Source organism: Rhinopithecus roxellana, chromosome 4 (assembly GCF_007565055.1).
Source record: "Rhinopithecus roxellana isolate Shanxi Qingling chromosome 4, ASM756505v1, whole genome shotgun sequence".
NCBI classification, from domain to species: domain Eukaryota; kingdom Metazoa; phylum Chordata; class Mammalia; order Primates; family Cercopithecidae; genus Rhinopithecus; species Rhinopithecus roxellana.
The window spans coordinates 155,607,535-155,630,523 of record NC_044552.1 but is presented as its reverse complement, the minus strand read 5'-3'; the positions used below and the strand labels follow the sequence as shown (position 1 = coordinate 155,630,523).

Genomic DNA, 22,989 nt, shown 5'->3' with positions numbered 1-22,989 from the left:
TACTTCAGCTGAACTGGGGTAGGCTCTCTAAGCTACTTAATATCTCTCCACTTCCAGAAGTTTCTTCCTGCTGGTACCTCTGTCCCCTTCTCTCAGTACTCCATCTGCCATGACCCTTTCATGATTCCACTGAGAAGTTACTTTTCCTTTTTTTCCCTTCCTTGAACATCGAAAGCATGGTGTGCCTCTTTACGACGGTTCTTTTACAACTTGGCACGGTGCTTTGTAATATAATCACTTGATGACAAGTTTCATTTTCTTCATTAGACTGCACACTCCTTGAAGTTTATACGGCTTTATTTTTTGCACAGAGTAGTTATTCAACATACACTGACTGAATATATTTTAAAACTTCAGTAAGTAATTAAATCAGCCAAAGTAAATTTAGTCTACTTTATTAACACATACATTTATAAAACGTACACTGTCTCCAACCTCAGACAACTGCACTCGAGTCGCCCCTTTCCCGAGCCACTATCTGGCTGATTGCTGAACATGTTTCCACCAGATCTGCCTCTCCAGCTGCCTGTGGCTGCGGCAGAGGCTGTGTGGAGAATAGCCATGCAGACCACATCTGCAAGGTCCTGCTCGTGCGCTTTCAGCTTCCCAACTGAGGACAGAGAGCACTCCTGCCAGCTACCAGGTAGGGCCCAGTTTCTAAACTCTGCCTTGATCCCCTGCCTTCCCATTGGACGGGAAGCATCCTTACCTAAGAATACTGCTTCTTCAATGACCAGTCTTCCTTCCCCAGTTCTCTTCCTTCCCCAGTTCTCTTCATTCCCCACTTCTCTTCCTGGGGTTATGAGAAAAAACTCTTAACAGGCGCTGGCTAAAGGGAAGCCCAGGGTCCCCAAGGTCTATATCTCACCAGGGTCCCTCACACCAGTGCCAGTCGGAGTCGGCTGTGTTCATGTCCCCCAAGCTATCACTTGCTTGGTCTTTCTGCACCTCAGAGGGGACGGCTGGACTACCAATCCCAGTGGGTTGGGACATTTCTGCAAACTCCAGTCTCCCCATCTGCCCTTATCCTGCCTTGTTAGTTCTCATTTTGAGTTTCAGATAACTTTTAGAGTCCCTGGTTCCTATTATAACACTCAATATTTTGTCCAATGTCTTTCTTCATCATATACATGCATGTATATGTACATATCTACCTGAAAACACACACATATATAATGACTTCATGCAAGATCATTTGTCTCTCAGAGTACCCATTTCCTATATATGAATAGATGGTGTGTGTGTCTATATATATATATGTATATATCAAATTACTATCTGTTTTGTATTTGTCACACTCAATCATCTACATTCATAAATAATAATATTTCTCTAGAGTTCTAGAATCAAAGTTAAAATATGGCATGATGACCAGGCTCAGTGCCTCATGCCTGTAATCCCACCACTTTGGGAGGCCGAGGTGGGCAGATCGTTTGAGCTCAGGAGTTTGAGACAAGCCTGGGCAACATGGAGAAACTCCTTCTTTACCAAAAATACAAAAAATTAGCCGGGCATGGTGGCACACGCCTATAATCCCAGCTACTCAGGAGACTGAGTAGGAGGATTGCTTGAGCCTGGGAGGCAGAGGTTGCAATGAACCAAAATCACACCACTGCATTCCAACCTGGGCAACAGAGTGAGACCCTGCCTAAAACAAACAACAACAAAAAAATCTGGCCTCAGCCTGGTGAGCGCTGGTCTGATGTACTGACAACCATCTCCTAAACTTCTCTCGCCAACAACAATTAAGTAACTTATTTACACATCAGAACTATAGCAAAAAACATTCATGACAAGTACAACATCTGACTATTCCATGAAGATGGTAGGACTGTTGCCAAAGCTTTCTGCTTACAACTTAAGGCCAAACCAAGGAGCCGTGGTTCTCCTGCACTAAAATGGTCTCAGCTTATTTCCAGTCATGCCACTTTACTAACAGACTGTAATCAACTACTGTAAAACACGTGTGCTATACTTCATTCAGCAATGTCTTCACTATAACATGCTGAAAATCTGTTTCTGGATGCATAAAAATGACAAGCAGGAGACGTTATTTTCTATTCTAAGGGTCCAGAACAAAAGAATGTCCTTTCATTGTAACTAAAGAAGTATTCTACACAGACCAATGTAATCTTCTCACAATGTTTCCAGTTCCTTTGGGTATCTGGTGTTATTTTAGCTCTGAGTTAAATATTAAGGTCACCTGCTTTAAAAAATAATAATAAAGACAACACACGGAACTCAGTAGAGAAAGTGAAGTTTATTGCAGCATCTCCTTCGAGCCATCTTCCCTGCTTGTCTGTAGGGATTCCACTGCACTACCTCACCTATCTACTTACTCCTCTCATTGCATCGATGCTGTCATACCGGCAAACTTCTTTATGGCCAGGCCTTGTTGTCAGTGAGTTTCCTTAAAGATGAAGGTCTCTGCTACCTGAGCAGAAAAGCTCAAGCTCAGCTTGGTCCATGACACTCATATGTGGAGTGTCATGAGTTTACTTTTAAAGAACTGCAAGAAATATAAATAAACACACTTTTTTGAAACCTATGTTCAATTACAGCACTTCAAAGACGCTGTAGGAAAAGCTAAAATATAACATAGCATGCAAAGATGCATTGATTTCTTTCTCCAAATCACATGTAATACATGTGTAAGTCTATATATCTATACATAGATGCATACATCTATACGTACACTACTCAAAGTTTAAGAAATAGATGGTTGTTGACCAACTGTATGTTTTCAAAGAGTTTTCTAACAATTCTATTAGATATTATATAACTTTTAAAAATTTACTTTGAAAAGATTCTCATAAATCTTCCAGAGAAGGCGTAGAAGGCTGGCTTCAAACTCCAACTGTCTGAACTAAGTACAGAGAAGGCTGAGATGACAGCAGTTTCTAGCCCTGGCTGCACATCACAGTCACCTGGGGAGCTTTCAAAACAATTAAATAGCAAAATATCTGACACACAGTAGCTAATCAATACATGGAAATTTCTCTGTTTTCCCTTCCACTCTATATCCAATCCCATATTTCCCAAAATGCCTACAGAGCATACTCTGCCATGTCACTAGCACCTCACTCTGTAGCCTAAAGTTTCCTACAAATATCACCACATGTCCTCGCTTCTTTGCTCAGGCCCGCTGAGTTGCCAGGGGTTTCCGCAACACCTATGTTATATTTTATGCCTTTTTCTTTCTCGTGTTCCCTGTCACCTGGCATAATGGTCTTGAACTGTCTCTCCACTTTAGGCCCACAGTTACCTCCCTGCATCCTGGGGGACCTCTCCACAGTGCAGGCATGATCTCATCTTTCCCACTGCCACCTCCTTCAAGGCCACCTACCAGCAGGGATCTCCCTGTCTCTGTACTTCTGTCTCCATGTTCCCCTTTCTGGGACGCTATATTCCAGGCAAACAGAATCAGACAGAATGTGCGAAAGAGATGACTTCCCCCAATCTTGTCCTGTCCCTGTTTCTACATCAGCTTCCTGTTGACGCTTCCTCTTTCCCATCTCCTGTTCTTTCCACCAGAGGCATCCATCTCCATGTGAAGTGTTCCCTTCCCATGGCCCTTGTCACTTATGTGTATGTGGGATACTTTAATATTTATAGGGAAGACCTGTGTTGTTGAAAACACAAGTCATGGTTCATTGTGGGATTTATTCTAGGGCTTGCCTTCTCTCTTGATTATTTCTACATTTGAGGATTCTCTTTTTAAACTACATTACCCCAAACACCCAGTGGACAGCTATGACATTATTGTTTTGTTTCGATACTGGTATAAATATAGGTCATCTTCACAACTGAATATATCTCTTCCATAAAAATTCATGTAAGAGCAAAATATAATTTCAAAAGTCAAAGTTGGAAATGTCTAAATACCTGGCTGGGTACAGTGAATCACGCCTGTAATCCCAGCACTTGGAGAGGCTGAGGCGGGCAGATCACTTGAGGTCAGGAGTTCTAGACCAGCCTGGCCAACATGGTGAAACCCCGTCTCTACCAAAAATAAAAAAATTAGCCGGCATGGTGGCAGAGGCCTGTAATCCCAGGTACAAGGAGACTGAGGCGGGAGAATAGCTTGAACCTGGGACGAGGAGGTTGCAGTGCGCTGAGATTGTGTCACTGCACTTCAGCCTAGGCAACAGAGAGAAACTCTGTCTCTAAGTTAATTAATTAATTAATTTTTTTAAAAAAGAAAATAAGTATCTAAATACCTAAAGGCAACACAACTTAAAAAACCATCATTATTCACCAAAGTAAAATTACATGTCTTAATGAGAAACAAGTGTTGTGCTATATGGTGGAGAAATTCATCCAGCAGACTGATTCCATGTTTTTGTATTTTCTGATAGCTGAAAATATTACATCCAGACAGAATCTCTGAGGCAGCGACCGCGTGTGGGAAGCCAGCCTATTTAACTTGAGATCAACCGACCTGCAGAGTATGCACATGGCTCTCTTGTAAAGAAGTGAAAAAAGATTTCAAAAAGCACTGTCGTCAGCAGAAAGGGCCTTTTCACCCAGCTGAAGCTCTGGCTGTTTTCAGCCACTTTCCTCTGCTGGGGAAAAGGCACATTAAAAAGACACAGCTGTCTATTCTAGTGTGCACACGCTTGGTAGCGCGGGTAGCACCTACTGATAAAAAGCACATGACGGTGATTTTAAAACAGGGCTTGTCCTGTCAGTCAAATTCGAGAGGCGGGACGTCCTCTCCGAGTGATTACCATAGGGGCCCACAGCGTGGCGGCCTGCCAGGTCAATTACGGCAGGGCTGGGAGGACACATGAAGACAGATCGCCTTAATTCTAAACAGGAGCATCAGTGAGCATCAGCAAGATAGAAACCAGGGGACGTATTAACACAATGAATAATACCTTAAAGCTGTGGCTTTGGCTAGGGCTGCAAAATGTATTTATATTGAGCCTTTCTCCGTGTAAAGATTTTTTTTTTTTTTTAATTAACGAGAATGAATGTATAGGAATGCTCCTGCAAAATAACATTTGTATCTTTATTTCTGGAGAAAAACATTTCTCAAAGGAAAATTAGGATTCTGTAATTTTCATCTCATCTAGAAAATTAGACTCATGGGTAAATTAGCATTTGGAAACCTGGCCAATGATATTTCATAATTGTTCACGTCCTTGATATGTCAATTTGCCTTCCATTTTTCCTATACTAAGACTGATCTCAGTTTTAAATTTCCTTGTCATTTTTCTCCTCTCTATTGCACCTACAGCTTTTTTGTCTAAAGGAAAAAATATGAAGAGATCAGCAGCATTAGTTGGAGGATTTACATCATCGACTATCTGAATACCAGATAGTTTTACAGTCAGATTCCAGGAGTCTCGTGGAAATGCATTAAACATCAGACAAAAAATGCAGGCTGCTTGAATCACAGCTTAATTGTTTATGAACTAGATCCTGATAGTCCCCCAATAACAGAAGAAAATCCCTGTCAACATCTATGTAGAGAAAATACTGGGCTGCTGACACTGAATTTTGCAGCTATGTGAAATTTAATGCTGATTAGTAAATTCTCAAATTAAACAGTGAAAGATTAGAAAGACACATGCAAAAGATGTAAATTAAAACCAAAATATCAGAAATACTACTGTCATAATTTCCCACCTACCTAAAGAGTTATTTCTCAAAAAAAAATAAAATTGTTGAGAATGTATTTTGTTTTTGTTTTGAGACGGAGCCTCACTCTGTCGCCCAGACTGGAGCGCAACGGCCTGATCTCAGCTCACTGCAACCTCCACCTCCCAGGTTCAAGTGATTCTCCTACCTCAGCTTCCCGAGTAGCTGAGATTACAGGCGCCCACCACTAATTTTTGTATTTTTCGTAGAGACAGGGTTTCACCATGGTGGCCAAGCTGCTCTCGAACTCCTGAACTCAGGTGATCCACCCGCCTCGGCCTCCCAAAGTGCCGGGATTACAGGCGTGAGCCACTGCACCCAGCTGAATTTATTTTATTTTTTATTTTTTGAGATAGAGTCTTGCTCTGTCACCCAGACTGAAGAGCAATGGTGTGATCTCGGCTCACTGCAATCTCTGCCTCATGGGAGCCACCACGCCTGGCCATGAATTTAAATAAATTCAAAGATCCCATTAATGTTTATTACAACCCCAATAATATAGGTAGGCAGAATACAATCCTGAAAACGGTACCCTAAAGTTGAAACAATATAAGTCAACTCAGTTTTCCCAAGTTAAAATTATAAGAGAATATTAACTGGCTGGGCATGGTGGCTCATGCCTGTAAGCCCAGCACTCTGGGAGGCTGAGGCAGGCGGATCACCTGAGGTCAGGAGTTCGAGACCAGCCTGGCCACCATGGTTAAACACTGTCTCTACTAAAAATATAAAAATTAGCTGGGCATGGTGATGGGTGCCTATAATCCCAGCTACTCTGGAAGCTGAGGCATGAGATTCACTTGAACCCGGGAGACAGAGGTTGCAGTGAGACGAGATCACGCCACTGTACTCCAGCCTGGGTGACACAGCAAGACTGTCTCAAAAAAAAAAAAAAAAAAGAATATTAACTGATACTTATCAAAGTATAGAAATTAAACACAATGTTTTGTCTCTGTGTATTATTTGTGTAGATAGATATTACATTAAAAATTCAAAGTTACCAAAGTCAGTTAGCCGGTGATGTCAGGCACAGTGGCTCACGCCTGTAATCCCAGCACTTTGGGAGGCCGAGGCAGGCGGATCACCTGAGGTCAGAAGTTCAAGATCAGCCTGACCAACATAGTGAAACCCTGTTTCTACTAAAAGTACAAAAAAATTAGCCAGGTGTGGTGGCAGGCACCTGTAATCCCAGCTACTCAGGAGGCTGAGGAGAATCACTTCAATCCAGGAAGCAGAGGGCAGAGGTTTCAGTGAGCCAAGATTGCACCACTGCACTCCAGCCTGGGTGACAAGAGCAAAACTCTGGCTCAAAAAAAAATTAAAAATGATACTAAAGACCCTAGAATTTCTGGACATATCTGTCCAAATATCTGTCACGTGTCATTCTCACTATATAGAAAGCAATCTCTAAAGTCATTTATGTCTACATGTCTAAACTTTTCACCATTTTTGACGTCTTAATACTTTTTTTTATTTTTTATTTTTTGAGACGGAGTCTCGCTCTGTCGCCCAGGCTGGAGTGCAGTGGCCAGATCTCAGCTCACTGCAAGCTCCACCTCCCAGGTTCACGCCATTCTCCTGCCTCAGCCTCCCGAGTAGCTGGGACTACAGGCGCCGCCACCTCGCCCGGCTAGTTTTTTTGTATTTTTTAGTAGAGACAGGGTTTCACCGTGTTTGCCAGGATGGTCTCGATCTCCTGACCTCGTGATCCGCCCGTCTCGGCCTCCCAAAGTGCTGGGATTACAGGCTTGAGCCACCGCGCCCGGCCGACGTCTTAATACTTTTAAAGTACAATCCAAGTGGAAAGGGCAATGTAGAATTAGAATAGAAAGAGGTCTTCAGAAATCCTCACATCAATTTCACAACTCCCTGTACGACGGAGGCCTCTCTTTCCCAATTCTTCCTCAGGGTTTTCAAACACGGAGTCCCTCCTAGGTGCCAGAGGTTGTTCTGGGCTCGGGCAGTACAATGGAAAACAAAGCTGCCAAAACCCTTGCCCTTGTGTGGGGAGACAGACACGAGGCTGAGTAAGTCACACAATCTGTTAGGATGGTGTTGAGTGTGTGGTGCATCATTTCATCTAGGGTGATCAGGAAGGCCTCACGATAAGGTGACATTTCAGGAAGGCCTAAAAGTTGAGGCATGCATCATGTGGATAACTGGGGAGAGCCGTCCAGACAGGGAGGGCAAGGGCATGGGCACAGGGCCAGGGGCCAGCAAAGAGGCCAGCGAGAAGAGGGCCGTCCTAGGCTCAGGACTCTACTGCTGCTGGGATGGATGGCCCTGGGGAGTTCTTCCAGAAGAAATATAAGCCAATCACCCAAGGTGACTGTTGAATGAAAATCCCCAGGCCTCTCAATCTGGACTTCTGATTCAGTAGGTTTGAGGCCCAGGGATTAAGATTTCTTAGCTTGCAGGTATTTCAGCTGAGAGTGGCCCAAAGAGCATTCTCAGAAACACATTTCTGAATCCCTGATAGTTTGGTATCCTTCCTCTATTTGCATATTTTTGGTCAGCTGCCCTCTACAACAAGCAGCCATCATTTTGCAGCTGTTTGGCGTTAAATAACTAGGAGAGAGATGATAAGAAGGAATATCCTAAATATAAGAGTTAAAAACTAAGCCACCTAGTTTTGGTCTAGCAAGAGAGTCTGGCCCCAATATCTGCTGGGCTTTGCTGACATTCAGCGACTGGCTAGTAACTGACAAACAGATGAATTCCATGAGTATGGGCATCCTATGCCTATCCTGGTCCTTGATTTGACTAAGGAATCCTGTGCCCTTGGGGCTGACTAAAACGCAAGGCTGGTGTGTTCGGTGAGTTTGTTAAGGTGAGGGTCAAGTCAAATATTGACTGCGGAAGTGATATTATAGATACCCAAGTTCCCAGGCTGTGGAAGGTAAGAGAACCCAGATGATAGGGATTACAGGCGCAAAGAAGTAGTCCAATGATTCTAAATATTTTCAGTTCAAGTGCTTCTTTTAGGGATATTACTTAGTATTTCATCGCTTTTCCTTTGATGTCTAGATAGGTATTAAACATTGCAGCAATGAAAACCATTGGTATCAGGTGCATTCTCTCTACATTATTTTATTTAATCCTTAAAATAACCCTGTGAGGTAACCACTGTATGGGTTAACCAAAGCCCAGAGATGTTACTTGCTCAAGAGTCAGTCACAGGGCTACTAACAGGCAGAATTGAGACTCTAACCTATGTCTGATTAATCTAACACCCATGTCTTAACCACTAAAATATGCTGTTCCCTAAATCTATAAGAAACATGCTTGCCATAAATGTTTTACATATCGCATTTCAACAATAGAGCTTAATACTGAGATGCTGGTTAACTATCAGAGACGGCGTGATAAATGAGGAACACTAGTTTTGGAGCAAAGCAGATCTGGGGCTCAAATCATTTGACCACTAAACAGCAAGTGACTTAATACTCCGGAGCCCCCGAACCTTCATTCATAAAAAGAATATGTCTCTCAGAAATTTAAGTGGGAAAATAAATGCAATGCATGGGGCACATAGCACATAGCATAGATACGAATTCCTTCCTTACTGACTTGGAAGCAAACACTGACAGTCACCTCCACCTCCACCTCCACCCGGGGCACAGAGCACAGCACTCGCGCAAACCCCTTGACAGAGGGTTAGAGGGTTATCCTGGTTGGGCTTGGGCTTCTGCAGCGCGGAGTTCACTGCTCTGCCGAGTGCCCTAACCACTGCCGGCCCCTCAGAGGGCTCTTCCTCCTACTGACCCAATGGTCGACTCCCCCCAGGACTGCTTCTCTGGGGCAACACTGAGCAAACTGACAGTCAGTTGGTGGCCCCTGGTCGTTCCTTCTCTAAACTAAACATATCCACTTCAGTCAGAAGTCCCTCTGATCACAATTTCCGAACAACACGGTATTCTAATTTTCCTCTGCTGGGAAAACTCTAGTTTTTCTGTGTCCGTTAACGCGAGGACCAGGGACAAAAATTCAGATTGACATATTAAGCCAAGAATATGATTGAACTTTTACATAGGCTGATCTAGAAAACTCACCTTGATAACCTCAGGCTTCTTGGCTAATCTTAGCACCTTTGCCCAGAGCAGTCAAATCGGCAGAAAATTCCCTCCCACTTCTCCTCCCAGTTCCAACCCTCACAGCAGTTGCTCACATCTTTCCTCCTCCCTTTTTTTTCCCTCCGAGGTCCTCCCTCAGCCTCTGTTTCATCTTCTCAAGAATTTCCTCTTCCCAGCCCAATCCCAAACCCAGGTAGCCTTTGTTCTAAATTTTTCTAAAGTGTGTTCTGAGTTCCTTGTCTCCCCAGTCAGCTCGCCAAGACAAGAAGACCTTCCCCCAAACCAGCTCTCCTTAATAGGTAGAGGAGAGAGTTCTATAATACCTGTAATTATTTGGACCTTGTCACACTTTAAGTAACTCAGCCTAAGACCATTATTATACCTGTACTGGATACCACTGGCTGACACTGAGCTTGTGGTCAACCTGAGTCCTAGGGCTTTCATCCTAACTCCTGCCCAGGCCAATAGATATCCTCAGTCCTGTCATTGCATACAACCATGTTTTGGAAAGCGAAACAAACAAACAAACAAAAAACATGGCAAGGGCTCTGGTGCAGGCCCAGCAAAGGGGCCAGTGAGAAGACAGCCATCCTAGGCCCCAGACTCTATGAAAGGTTTCTGACTACGAAATCTTTAATTTTATCCCCGGTGAGTCTAATTTTGCAAAATTCTTCTGCAGCTTATTGCAATCATTTCATTTTTGATTCTGTTATCTCTTGTACTACTAGCTCTCCTTTTCGGATTTGCACCTTCTATGAATGTGGCATGACTTTATGAAGACCGTGGACAAAAATGTTGAGAAGAAACTGACCAAGGAAAACTTTTGTTGTATTGATAAATACACAGATGCATATAAAATAGCCAGTACATAATGGATACATAACCATATAAGATGCTTATAAAATAACACAAACCTGAGGTCAAACAGAGATGCCAGGTAATGTCACTGCACTGAGTCTGTCTCTTGTACTCCCACACGAGCAAACCTGTGCTGCAAAATCATGTTATATAGAAACCGAGTGCTCATAGCACAGAATCAGAGATTCTAAGTTATGTGAGAGGGGCAGCCAGGAGAAAGGGATGTTTATGTTCTTTAAGTGACAATGAAAGTTAATTATACAGCACAGGAGACTAGAAAAGCTTTATTTGACGTTGCACACTTTTAGTGAGCACAGAAGCAAAGTTGTAGGTATTAAAATTTCATCCATCTCAGTGTCATTTATTTCCTTTGCCTGATAATCAGTGATCTTGTATTTTTCTTTATCTTCTCACTTTCAATGTATGTACAGAATGTTCTCTCCTATGCGAGCTCACATTCATTTTATTTTTTTATTTACTTTATTGTTTATTTATTTATTTATTTGAGACAGAGTCTCGCTCTGTCACCCAGACTGGAGAGCAGTGGCGCAATCTCAACTCACGGCAACCTCTGCCTCCCAGGTTGAAGCGATTCTCCTGCCTCAGTCTCCTGAGCAGCTGGGATTACAGGCACGTGCCACCACGCCTGGATAATTTTTGTATTTTTAGTATAGACAGGGTTTCACCATGTTGGCCAGGGTGGGCTCCAACTCCTGACCTCAGGCGATCCACTCACCTCAGCCTCCCAAAGTGCTGGGATTACAGGCATGAGCCACCGCACCCGGTCTCAAGTTCATTTTAAAATCTGAATTGTCGGTCGGGCACGGTGGCTCGTGCCTGTAATCCCAGCATTTTGGAAGGCCAAGGTGGGTGAATCACGAGGTCAGGAGTTGGAAACCAGCTTGGCCAACATGGTGAAACCCTGTCTCTACTAAAAATACAAAAAATTAGCTGGGCATAGAGGTGGGAGCCAGTAATCCCAGCTACTCGGAAGGCTGAGGCAGGAGAATCACTTGAACCCGGGAGGTGGAGGTTGCAGTGAGCCGAGATCGTGCCTCTGCACTCCAGCCTGGGTGACGTAGTGAAATTCTGTCTCAAAAAATAAAAATAAATCAATAAATAAAAAATCTGAATTGTCCTGGTGTTCCATCCAGTATCAGGCTTAAGTTATCAAGAAGAGATACCAGTCTTGATTTCTGTGGACTGCTAGAATTACACAGAAATTTGCTCTACTTCTCAGAAAAGGCAGACAAAACATACCAGGATTTTAGGTGGTGAAAATAAGTCGCTTGCCAGAGCAGCCATGGTTGCATATAATTTGCCCAATTCCCATAAGGTATTTGGTTATTTAGGATTTTGAGCATGCTTGATACAGCAATCATATTAACCTTCCTCATATATGAGGAAAACATTTCAGGTGATAATTATGTTAATGGTATTCTAATAGAGAGAATTTTTTAAAAATTATATAACATTTAATACTCTAAGGAAATTAATGTCAGATGACACAAAAATAATTAAGTTTGAATTAATCACAGATTATATCACTTTGTTCTCTTCAACTTTTAAACATGTTTGATAATTATAACCTAACAAAGGAAACATTAACAGAGAAAAGAAGTCTAAAAATTTTCTCCTCTGAATTGGTAACTGGGGGAACAAAAGATGTGGGCAGTTAGCAAGTGAATATGGTGCTTCAAGACCGAAGAATTTAGGATATGTAACAGGTGACTGAGTTCAGGATTGTTATTGGAGGTCAGATGTTTCAATAGAATTTAAGGGTCTATACTGTTCATTCTATCAGTATACCTTCTATGGCACACAAGAAGCAATGGTTATTTAGTTATCTTAATTTCTTAAGTTGTAAGAGTTAAATTTAAGCCAAAAGCAATTACCATGTAAAAGTGTATGCAGTTTTTTGTTTGTTTGAGACAGAGTCTCACTCTGCTGCCCAGGTTGGAGTGCAGTGGCATAATCTCAGCTCACTGCAACCTCTGTCTCCTGGGTTCAAGCGATTCTCCTGCCCCAGTCTCCCAAGTACCTGGGATTATAGGCATGTGCCACCATGCATAGCTAATTTTTGTATTTTTAGTAGAGACAGGGTTTTACCATGTTGGCCAGGCTGGTCTCGAACACTTGACCTCAAGTGATCCGCCTGTCTCGGCCTCCCAAAGTGCTGGGATTATAGACATGAGCCACAGCACCAAGTCCATAGGTAGTTTTGATCTTGTTATTTGGTCAAGGAAAATTTAGCTGTTTGAAACAAACTCTTTTTTTTTTGAGACTGAGTTTCACTCTTATCACCCTGGTGCCATCTTGACTCAATGCAACCTGCCCCTCCCGGGTTCAAGCTATCCTTCAGGCTCAGCTTCCCAAATAGCTGGGATTACAGGCACGTGCCACCACACCTGGCTAATTTTTGTATTTTTAGTAGAGACGGGATTTCACCACATTGGCTAGGCTGGTCTCGAACTCCTGACCTCAGGTGATCCACCCTCCTTGGCCTCTTAAAGTGCTGGGATTACAGGTGTGAGCCACGGCACCTGGCCCAAAACACACTATTTCTTACATTAACTTGATGTCCCCTTTCATCTAACAGAAGGAAAATACATGCCTAATTGAAAGACAGTCAATGTGTCGGCCTGAAACAACAACCGCCAAACAACCAAGGCACTGATTAGGAAAACAGCACTTTCCCCTCGATTCTGACTTTTTTCTCACATACCTTTATTTGCATTATTCATAGCTTTTATCAGAGTTTTATTTCATTGGGTTAGTAATAAAACATTTTTCATTTGTTTCTACCAAGGGGTTTGCTATTCTACTGTTGCTTAGTGCTTTGGGTGTCTCCATATGACAAATGCCAAACATACGCCAATCACAACATTCAACTGGTAGCATATGCCGAATTTCCCAGATGTCAGATCCAGTCAGGAACTTTCTGGTTTAATGAGTCTTGCCTATTATGTTTCTGGTACACATCATTACAGAATTTTTCCCCATCTTCTTCCAAGAACTAGAATAAACCAGAAGAACAAAACAAACTACAACAAAACCACAATAAATCATCTCTTCGTTTATAATCTATATGTCACATATGACATTAGTTACACTAGCAGCATTTACTGAGGGCATGGCAAGATTTACTAAGTCTTGTTTCTCATGTTACAGCCAAATTTTATCAAAGGTGAAAATAACAATATGTTACGTCCGTATAGTTCTTTGTATTATTTATTTCAAAGGACTTTCAGAACTTTTACCTAATTAGGTATTTACAAAAACCCTTTGAATGAAGTAGGCAGGAATTCTTTCTCCCACTTAATAGAGGAGATAAATGAAGCCCAGATAAATTAAGCAGCACTCCCAATGTCACAGTTAGTTATTATTATTATTATTATTTTTTTTTTTGAAAAGGAGTTTCACTCTTGTTGACCAGGATGGAGTGCAATGGCGCAATCTCAGCTCACTGCAACCTCCACCTCCTGGGTTCAGGCGATTCTCCTGCCTCAGCCTCCCAAGTAGCTGGGACTATAGGCACGCACCACCACACTGGGCTAATTTTTGTATTTTTAGTAGAGACGGGATTTCACCATGTTGGCCAGGGTGGGCTTAAACTCCTGACCTCAGGAGATCAATCTGCTTCGACCTCTCAAAGTGCTGGGATTACAGGCATGAGCCACTGTGCCTGGCCCACAGTTAGTTATTAACAGGGTCAAGATTCAATCAGAAGTAGCCTTGAACCTCACATCCACTGGTCTCCCACCATTCCTCATTAGGCTGTGCCAAGGACACAAAGTCAGCAAGGATTGAGACACTATTAACCTCCTTCCTGACACTGGAAGGTGGCCCCTACTTCCTCTCTGATAGTTCGTTGTTGTTGTTGTTGTTGTTGAAACGAAGACTCACTCTGTCGCCAGGCTGGAGTGCAGTGGCGCAATTTCAGCTCACTGCAACCTCCATCTCCCAGGTTCAAGTGATTCTCCTGCCTCAGCCTTCCAAGTAGCTGCGACTACAGGTGCACGCCACCACGCCCAGCTAATTTTTGTTTTTTTTAGTAGAGATGGGTTTCACCATGTTAGGCAGGATGATCTCAATCTCTTGACCTCATGATCCACCTGCCTCAGCCTCCCAAAGTGCTGAAATTACAGGTGTGAGCCACCATGCCTGGCCCTCTCTCTGATAGTTTTTTAAACATTCAGAAAAATGTGAATGCATACTTAGGATTCTGTCTATCTTCCCTGAGAGGAAATCATGCCTCAACATCAAACACAAACATCAGTCTTAAATCTGGACCCAGGAAGAGGAATTCTCCTAATTAAGCACATAATCCCATGTATCTCTCTAGAAACAACTGACATTCAAATAATGTTTCATTTCATTTGTAAATACTAGTTAGATGGATTGTAATACAAACCAAAGAGACATTAATACAATTGTCCATTTCCTCTGGAAGGATGGCTATCCTTCCTATTTAAGCTAAAAGACATTTTCATTTAAAGCCATTTGAGCTTGAGCTGTAATGAGCTCAGGTGCAAATTTCTTGATGAACGAGTCTAATAATGACACAAAATTTCAAAAAGACCAAAAGCTATTTCATGGGTTATTTCCCCTGGCAATCATCTCAAGTTAAATAACGTGACATTTTAGAAACAGCACTGGGTAAATAACTCTCAGGTGCATTTCGCTGGTCCTCTCACTCCCCTTATCTTCCTACTGACTGAGGAAGGTAAACTGTGTCCTCCACAGGAGGTGGGAATTCTTGGTCCTTTGAGATAAAGAGATTTCCCATGATATCATTCCATCTGAGGCTCTTATGGACCCAATCTTCCCCTCAAATTTATATGTTGAAATCTTGCCCCCCAGGGCGATGGTATTAGGAGGTGGGGCATTCGGAAGGTTATTAGGTCACAAGGGCAGAACCCTCATGAGTGGGATTGGAGATCCCAGAAGCTAGCTCTGCCTCCTTCCTCAGTGTGTGAGGACACAACCAGAAGACCGCCATCTTCAACCCAGAAGAGGGCCCTCCTGGGAACCAGAACTGCGGACACCTGATTTCCAGCCTGACTTCCAGCCTCCAGCAGTGTGAGAAATACATTTCTGCTGTGTATAAGACGTCTATGGTAATTTATTATCGAAGCCCAAACTGACTAAAACACAGGTTTCTATGAAGTTTGTTTTGAGAAACAGAAAAATGCTTGGTAGTCCTGCTATTGGTTATCATTTCTCAAACATTATAAAAATTATGTCAACAGGACCCTCGACATGTTATCTCTGGACAAACTGATATGCTTCTAGAATTTTGAATTTACTTAACTTTTGTTGTTAGCAATTAGTTTCTACACACGTTTGCAAAGATGGATAAAATCAGAGCCCTACTGTTGAGTGGGTAACAGCCTAGCAGGGGAGGTAGAAGGACAAAACTGATAGTAATAGAATGCAACAATTTTTTTTTTTTTTTTTTTTTTTAAACGAAATCTTGCTCTGTCGCCCAGGCTGAAGTACAGTGGTGCAATCTCAACTCACTGCAACCTCTGCCTCCCGGGTTCAAGTGATTCTCCTGCCTTAGCATCCTGAGTAGCTGGGACTACAGGCGTGCGCCACCACACCCAGCTAATTTTTGTATTTTCAGTACAGACGAGGTTTCACCATGTTGCCCAGGCTGGTCTCGAACTCCTGCCCTCAGGTGATCGTCTGCCTCTCCTCCCAAAGTGCTGGGATTACAGGCGTGAGCCACCGCACCCGGCCAATAATCTCTTTAATAGGGATTAATGTAAAACAAAAAGAAAAAGCCACACAGTGGATGATGAAGCTAAATTTGTCTTACCGTTTGTCTGGTGTTTTATAGAGGTGGTAAAATTTCAGTTGGTGGTTCCTAATAATATCACCTTCGCAATAGAAAATAAAGATCTACGTGCAGGTAGGTTAAGGTTACTCCAGTGATCAAGGTAGTGTAAAGGATAAAATAAGAATGATAATAACAATGAATATGTAGCTAAAAGTCAAGAATTGTAAAATACTACAGTAACATCGGCCTTTAGGTGGAATGAAGCCTGTCTTAGGTAGGATTTCCTAGAAGCAGACCCTAAGCGAAAGTGACTTATTAGTAAGGGCTGTCCCAAGGGAGAAATAAATAGAGGGTCTTGGGGTTAGACAGGGAAAGGAAGGAAGCCCAACAAGGGTGTGTCACTAGGTAAATTCTTTTTTCTTTTTTTTTTTTGAGACGGAGTCTCGCTCTGTCACCCAGGCTGGAGTGCAGTGGCCGGATCTCAGCTCACTGCAAGCCCCGCCTCCCGGGTTCATGCCATTCTCCTGCCTCAGCCTCCCCAGTAGCTGGGACTACAGGCGCCCGCCACCTCGCCCAGCTAGTTTTTTGTATTTTTTAGTAGAGACGGGGTTTCACTGTGTTAGCCAGGATAGTCTCGATCTCCTGACCTCGTGATCCGCCCGTCTCGGCCTCCCAAAGTGCTGGGATTACAGGCTTGAGCCACCGCGCCCGGCCATAGGTAAATTCTTATGGAGGGTTATTTTGGCTCATTGCTACAAGAGAACTCTAGAGACACTTCTCAGAGTTGTCCTGTTTGGGGGATGGGCAGACAATGAGGGGTGGGAGAAGGAGGAGCTGGAGTAAACACCCCCACCCTTGTCAGTCATTGGTTAAAGACTGTCCTAGGGGTATGTAAGTCACCAGGCGAGGCTGGGCTCTACCTCTACTTGGTAAAGTTTCTGAGCAGTACAGCATCTGTTACAGGCCCATTTCAGAGGAGTTGGTTCTAGAGTCTATTTTATTAATATCTAAGCATATGTTAGGTTTTAAACAGAAAGCGTCAAGTCTCTGGTGGATGTGCAATAACATCACACCATATTTAAGTTCTTACAAAGATGAAGAAGGAAGATGTGGGTTTCCAGACATTTTCTGGAAACTAGAAACACTTCCCTGTGTGTCATGCTGTGACAGTGCCATGTCACGCAGCCCACTGGAATGACGTGTGATGTGATGACATTGACTTCAGGTCCTGGTGAGAAGACTATTGCCAGGAGGAGTCTGGCTGGCTGGTGGCTGCTCATATCCTACGCATACCCACCTGACAGATCTCTAGGATTGAAACTGAGAGGATGTATGTATGACTAAGCATAACAGCAAAGTCTCTTCTGTATGGAATTTCAAGACCCTTCTTACCATCTCTCTTAATGATCTAGTGATCTGAGGCTTGTAATAGGCCTTCGTGAATATTCCCCACTTCAAAGTAGTCTGTGAGACACACATACAGATGAGATTCTATTAACAGGTCTGCCAGGTGAAACAGCCCATGTAGCGAATTTGATAGAGAATACACACTTGGGCATACAAATCACAAAACTATGTACTAATTCCACCAGGTATAAATCTCACCAGACCAGCGTCTGAAAACTACACCCAATTTCCAGTCTATAACAAGTTAAATGGAATTTAAGGAGGCTCGTTAAAGTGTTATAAACTTACAAAATAAGAGCTACAAAACAATATCATAAACAAAGAATGAGAATGAATAACTTCTTTTCTCTATACAGTTATTCAGAGATTTCTTTTGTTCTTAGAGAACTGTTGTTTGTCTTCCTAATTATAAAGTCTTGTTGCAGAAAATTAGGCAAGTACTTCTTAGAAATTTTCCCTCTTCCTTTCTTTCGGATATGCCTTTTTATTGAGGTGCAAGCATATGTAAAAACATACACAACTTCTAAGTACACGGTTGAGTTTTTATAAAGCAAAGAAACCTGTGTAAGAACCACCCAGAAGATGGTTTGTTTTCTGTTAAGGGCAGAGTAAGTTCACATAGCAGCTCCGGTCTCGTCATTGTAACATGTATTTGTGAGCTACCTGAATAAACAGATCATTTCTTCTCTTGTCCTCCACAATCCTTGAATATTTCATTTGTTTTGGAGATTGACAGATCAAGGTATTCATTCATGAACAATTATTAATCCCTACTATGTGCTCAGCAGTGTGTGACGATGGGACTAGGGGTCTAGTGGAAGACACAGGTAATATAAACAAATATACAAAGGGTTCACTATAAAATATGAAATGCTATGGAGGAAATAAAAATGATACTGTGGTCAAAAATAACTAAGTATCCCACCTAGAAAAAATGGTGAGAGAAATAAATCAGAGATGAGATTTAGATAGAAACTTGAATAAAAAGAACCCCGCCATGAGAAGAGAGAAGGGAAACACATTCCAAACAAAGGGAACAATGTGAACAAAGTACACAAATCCGGCTTGTTGCAGAAATGGAAAATCAGGCCACTAGGCGTTGGTGGCCATAGGCATGAGTTAGAGAACAAAGACAGAGACCAGACCAGGAAGGTTTGCTGGCCAGGAGAGTGACTTAAAGTCCTAAGTGCAATGTAGGGGGAAGAAAGGGAGTTTTACCAACAAAGTGAAGGGACCCATCTATGTTTTAATAAGAGTACCTTGAACACTGTATCAGTGGGTGGCAAGAGAGAAAGAAAGTTGCCGGTGGGTTATCGCAATGGCAATGGAAGACGGACTCTGGAGGTATATCAACCATTTTTGTGGATGGATTGGATGTGGAAGTGTGGGAGGTGCAGAATCAAAATCTATCATGTGTTTTTACTTTGACAATTATGTGGAATGAGGTGTCATTCACTGAGATGGAGAAAATTCATGGAGAAATAAGTTCCCATGAAAAAAAGCAAGAGTTTAGTTTTGAACATATTACATTTCAGATGTTTGAGAGACATCCGTGTGTAGTTGTCAGGTAAGTAATTTGGATAAATGAGACGGGAGTGCTGAGAGGAGAGCTGAGCTGGAGATATAAATTTGGGAGTCATTAGCATATAGATGGTTTCTAAAGCCATGGGAATATAACGCAAGGAGAAGACAGAAACAATGCGGGGCCAAGCTCTGAGGACCTTCAACCTTCAGAAGTTGTTCAGGTTCAAGCCTGAAAAGGCTCAAAACACTAAGCAGAAAGAATCATAGATGTAGGAGGAAAACCAGGTCTCAGAAGCCAAGAAAGCAGAGTTTCAAGCGGAGGGGATGGTCCACAGTGCCCAATGCTGGAGAGAGGCTGTGTAAGAACAAATGAGAGGAGCATCTAACTGGGCTTGGCATTGCCCAAAGCTGTTGGTGATGCTGTCTCAGGGGAGGAAAGATTAAATGGGAAGGGAAAATGGTGCAAAAAGTGAAGTGAGCAGGGTCCAGGTAAGTTCTTTAAGAGGCAGATGCTCTTAAAACACGATGTGCATTGGGGAAATGAGAGAAGATGACAAAGGAGAGACCAGCCAAAGGAACAACCTCTTTGATGAGGCAGAGGTGGGTGTCCAGCACAAGTGGAGGCCTTCGCATCTAAGAGGAGAAAGGATGCTTCTTCTCAAGAAACAGAAGAGAAGAAAGTGAGTGCTCTTGGTGTCATCTTCTTAAATCTCAGGAACATACAAGGCAAAGTGAGCAGCCAGAAAGAAAGAGGTAGGGGAGGGTGGGAGGAGTGAGAAGTCTTAGTAGAAGCAAGGAATAGGTATATAGTCACGCTGTAGAGAGTGGGAGCTCATACCTCAGGAAACTGGGTACTGATAAGGAGGGAAGAGCCATCTGCTGAGGTGAATGTACAGTGTCCTCGGTTTACCCAAATGTTTACTACCAAAAAAAACCCAAAAACAAACAAAAAAATACCCTAAAGCTTCAAGGGAAAGAAAACAAAATACAGACTACCAAAGTCATTTAAAGCTATGCATTTGCTCAGGAAGTGCAATAAAAAGCGTGTGGGTAACTGGGCGTGGTGGTAGTCACCTGTAATCTCAGCTACTCAGAAGGCTAGGCAGGAGAATCTCTTGAACTTGGAGGCAGAGGTTGCAGTGAGACGAGATTGCATCACTGCACTCCAGTCTGGGTGACATAGCAAGGCTCCATCTCAAAAAAATAATAATAAATACTAAAGTAAAAGTGAGTGGCGAAAAGGCAGCTGAAAGAATATGAGTGAAATGATGAACTCTGGAATATCAGGTGGATAAAGACAGGAGTCACGGCAGGAGGGCTGGAGAAGGCGAGAAAGCAGCCAGGGAGTCCCGTGGAGGTGAACAGATCAAGGGCTCTGCAAGCACTGCAGCTGTTGCTGGAGACGAGAATGCTTCATTTTGTGATTTTGGAGGTGAAGTAACATCTAGTTCGACTCTGTTATCCTGAGAGTGTTCGACGAGAATAGAGTAGAAGAAAATGTCACTGAAGATAAGTAGATCAATGAATGAAGATATAGGATACTGAAGGGACTATTCATGTAAATAATGAAGTGCCAAGAAAACGGATGGAATGGCCAGGTGTGGTAGCTCACGCCTGTAATCCCAGCACTTTGGGAGGCCGAGGCAGGTAGATCACCTGAGGTCGGGAGTTCATGACCAGCCTGAAAAACATGGAGAAACCCCATTTCTACAAAAAATACAAAATTAGCCGGGCGTGGAGGTAATGCCTGTAATTCCAGCTACTCGGGAGGCTGAGGCAGAAGAATCACTTGAACCTGGGAGGCAGAGGTTGCAGTGAGCTGAGATCGCCCCATTGCACTCCAGCCTGGGCAACAAGAGCGAAACTCCATCTCTATATAAATAAATAAATAAATAAGAAAAGAAAATAGACAGAATTTGGAGAACTGGGGGTGGGGACAGGAGAGATAAACATCCTCAGTGAGTTGCGGGGGCAGGAAGTTAACAGATTACAGCAGCAACATGGGGTGGGGGGAGCACAGCAGAGCCCAATGGCATGACGATCAGGGGTTTTTACGAGAGTGATGGGAATGGCGGCTTGGCTGGTGTTGGTGAGACAGCATCTTATGGCCTTGCCGGAGCCATGCATACCTTGGGACAGCCTCCAGAGAAGGCGAAAGACCCAGCTAAGGCCAGGTCAACATAGCAATGTTCTAAAATGAGACTGAGAATTTAACAATGGAGCTTGTGATTGTAGGAAAAATTCCAAAAGCAGAATGTATCAACTATCAAGAAAAATGATGAAATATAATTATTTGGGGGGCTTTATAGAAAGGAGGAATTCTGTGCTACACCTACTATATATCTAACTTGAAAGTCACTTATTCAGCTCCTTTTGTAAGCAATGGACTATGCTTCTAACAGACTTTTCAGCCATATGCAACAAAAAACCAAGTAGGAAGGGGCCATAGGTTGGTGCACAGGTCAGTATGTGATACCCCAATGCAAACACATGGTAAATGACTGGCAAAAGTCAATAATGACTATAGATATTTATATATGGAGGGATTTATACAAAGAGGAATATATATAAAGAGGAATTTAAAATCATGTCTAGAGTAATATAATAGATGTTAACAATCATGATGATAGTATTTTGAAGTATATTAAACAAAATTAATTCATTTCTAACCCAACTAGTAAAATATTCTTTAAACCAAGATTTTACCAGGATGCCAAATTTAAAAGTTAAAAAAATCCCAGCTTTTTGAGTAATGAGCAATTTCAGTCATCAATAAAATTAATGAAAATGAGAGAGCAAATTACACTAATCCATTGGGTAAAGAAAAACGTTAAACATTACCCAAATAGAAGCTTTCTTTTCTGTTGCTTTTCATCAGTAATAGGTATCAGCTACCTTTAACAAAAACACTGTTGCTGAGATAACTCACCCTCTTGATTTTTAAATATACTCAAGATATGTCATTTTTCAATAAATGATGTCAGCATTACACTGTGTGAAAAAATACAAAAAAATAAAAAATTTAAGTTTCATCTATAAATATTATTCCATTGACACTTCACAATTAAAGTTTCTAAAGGATGTAATTGGTAACTATAGCATTACTGGGTTTGGGGTTCCCCCTAAAGTAGATACAGTTTAGATCACAATACCCAAGTCCTGTCAAATATCTGGAAAGCCTTTTCCCTGATAATTGGTCACCTAAGGGTGACCCCGTTAAGGACACCAAGTTAACAACTAATCTACAAAGGAAAAACACCTTCTTAAGAACCAAAAATCAGGTGAGCACTCATGGTACTTGAGTTTAACTTCATATCCCTGAAAGAGGCACTGAAGTGATTAAAAAACAAACAAAAAAACCCGTCCTGAATCTGCTGACACCACGCCTCCCTTGCTGGGGGCGGAGAGCATCTCTGGGCACTAGGGGAGAGACAACACAGCGATTGTGAGGCATTAAACTCAGTGTTGTCATGTTAGAGCAGAAAGGAAAACCAGACCAAACCCAGCTGAAGCCCACCCACGCCAGAGGGAATGCAGATTCCTGTGGTCAGAACTTGAGTGCCTGCAAACCTTCCACAGAGGGGGCTACAGACCTCTGTGTCTCCAGGTCAATGTGAAAGGCAGTCTAGCCTATAAGGACTAAAACTACTAGAACTGAGTCCTAGAGCTGAACTAGGCCCACAGACAGTGGACTGGGGG

The 22,989-nt window shown here is 42.5% G+C and overlaps 1 protein-coding gene across 3 annotated transcripts in view; it reads right to left on the bottom strand.

The window, feature by feature from the left end:
• PRKN (parkin RBR E3 ubiquitin protein ligase) overlaps positions 1-22,989 on the bottom strand; it is a 1,396,422-nt gene that overhangs the window by 1,204,414 nt on the left and 169,019 nt on the right. The window lies entirely within an intron of this gene.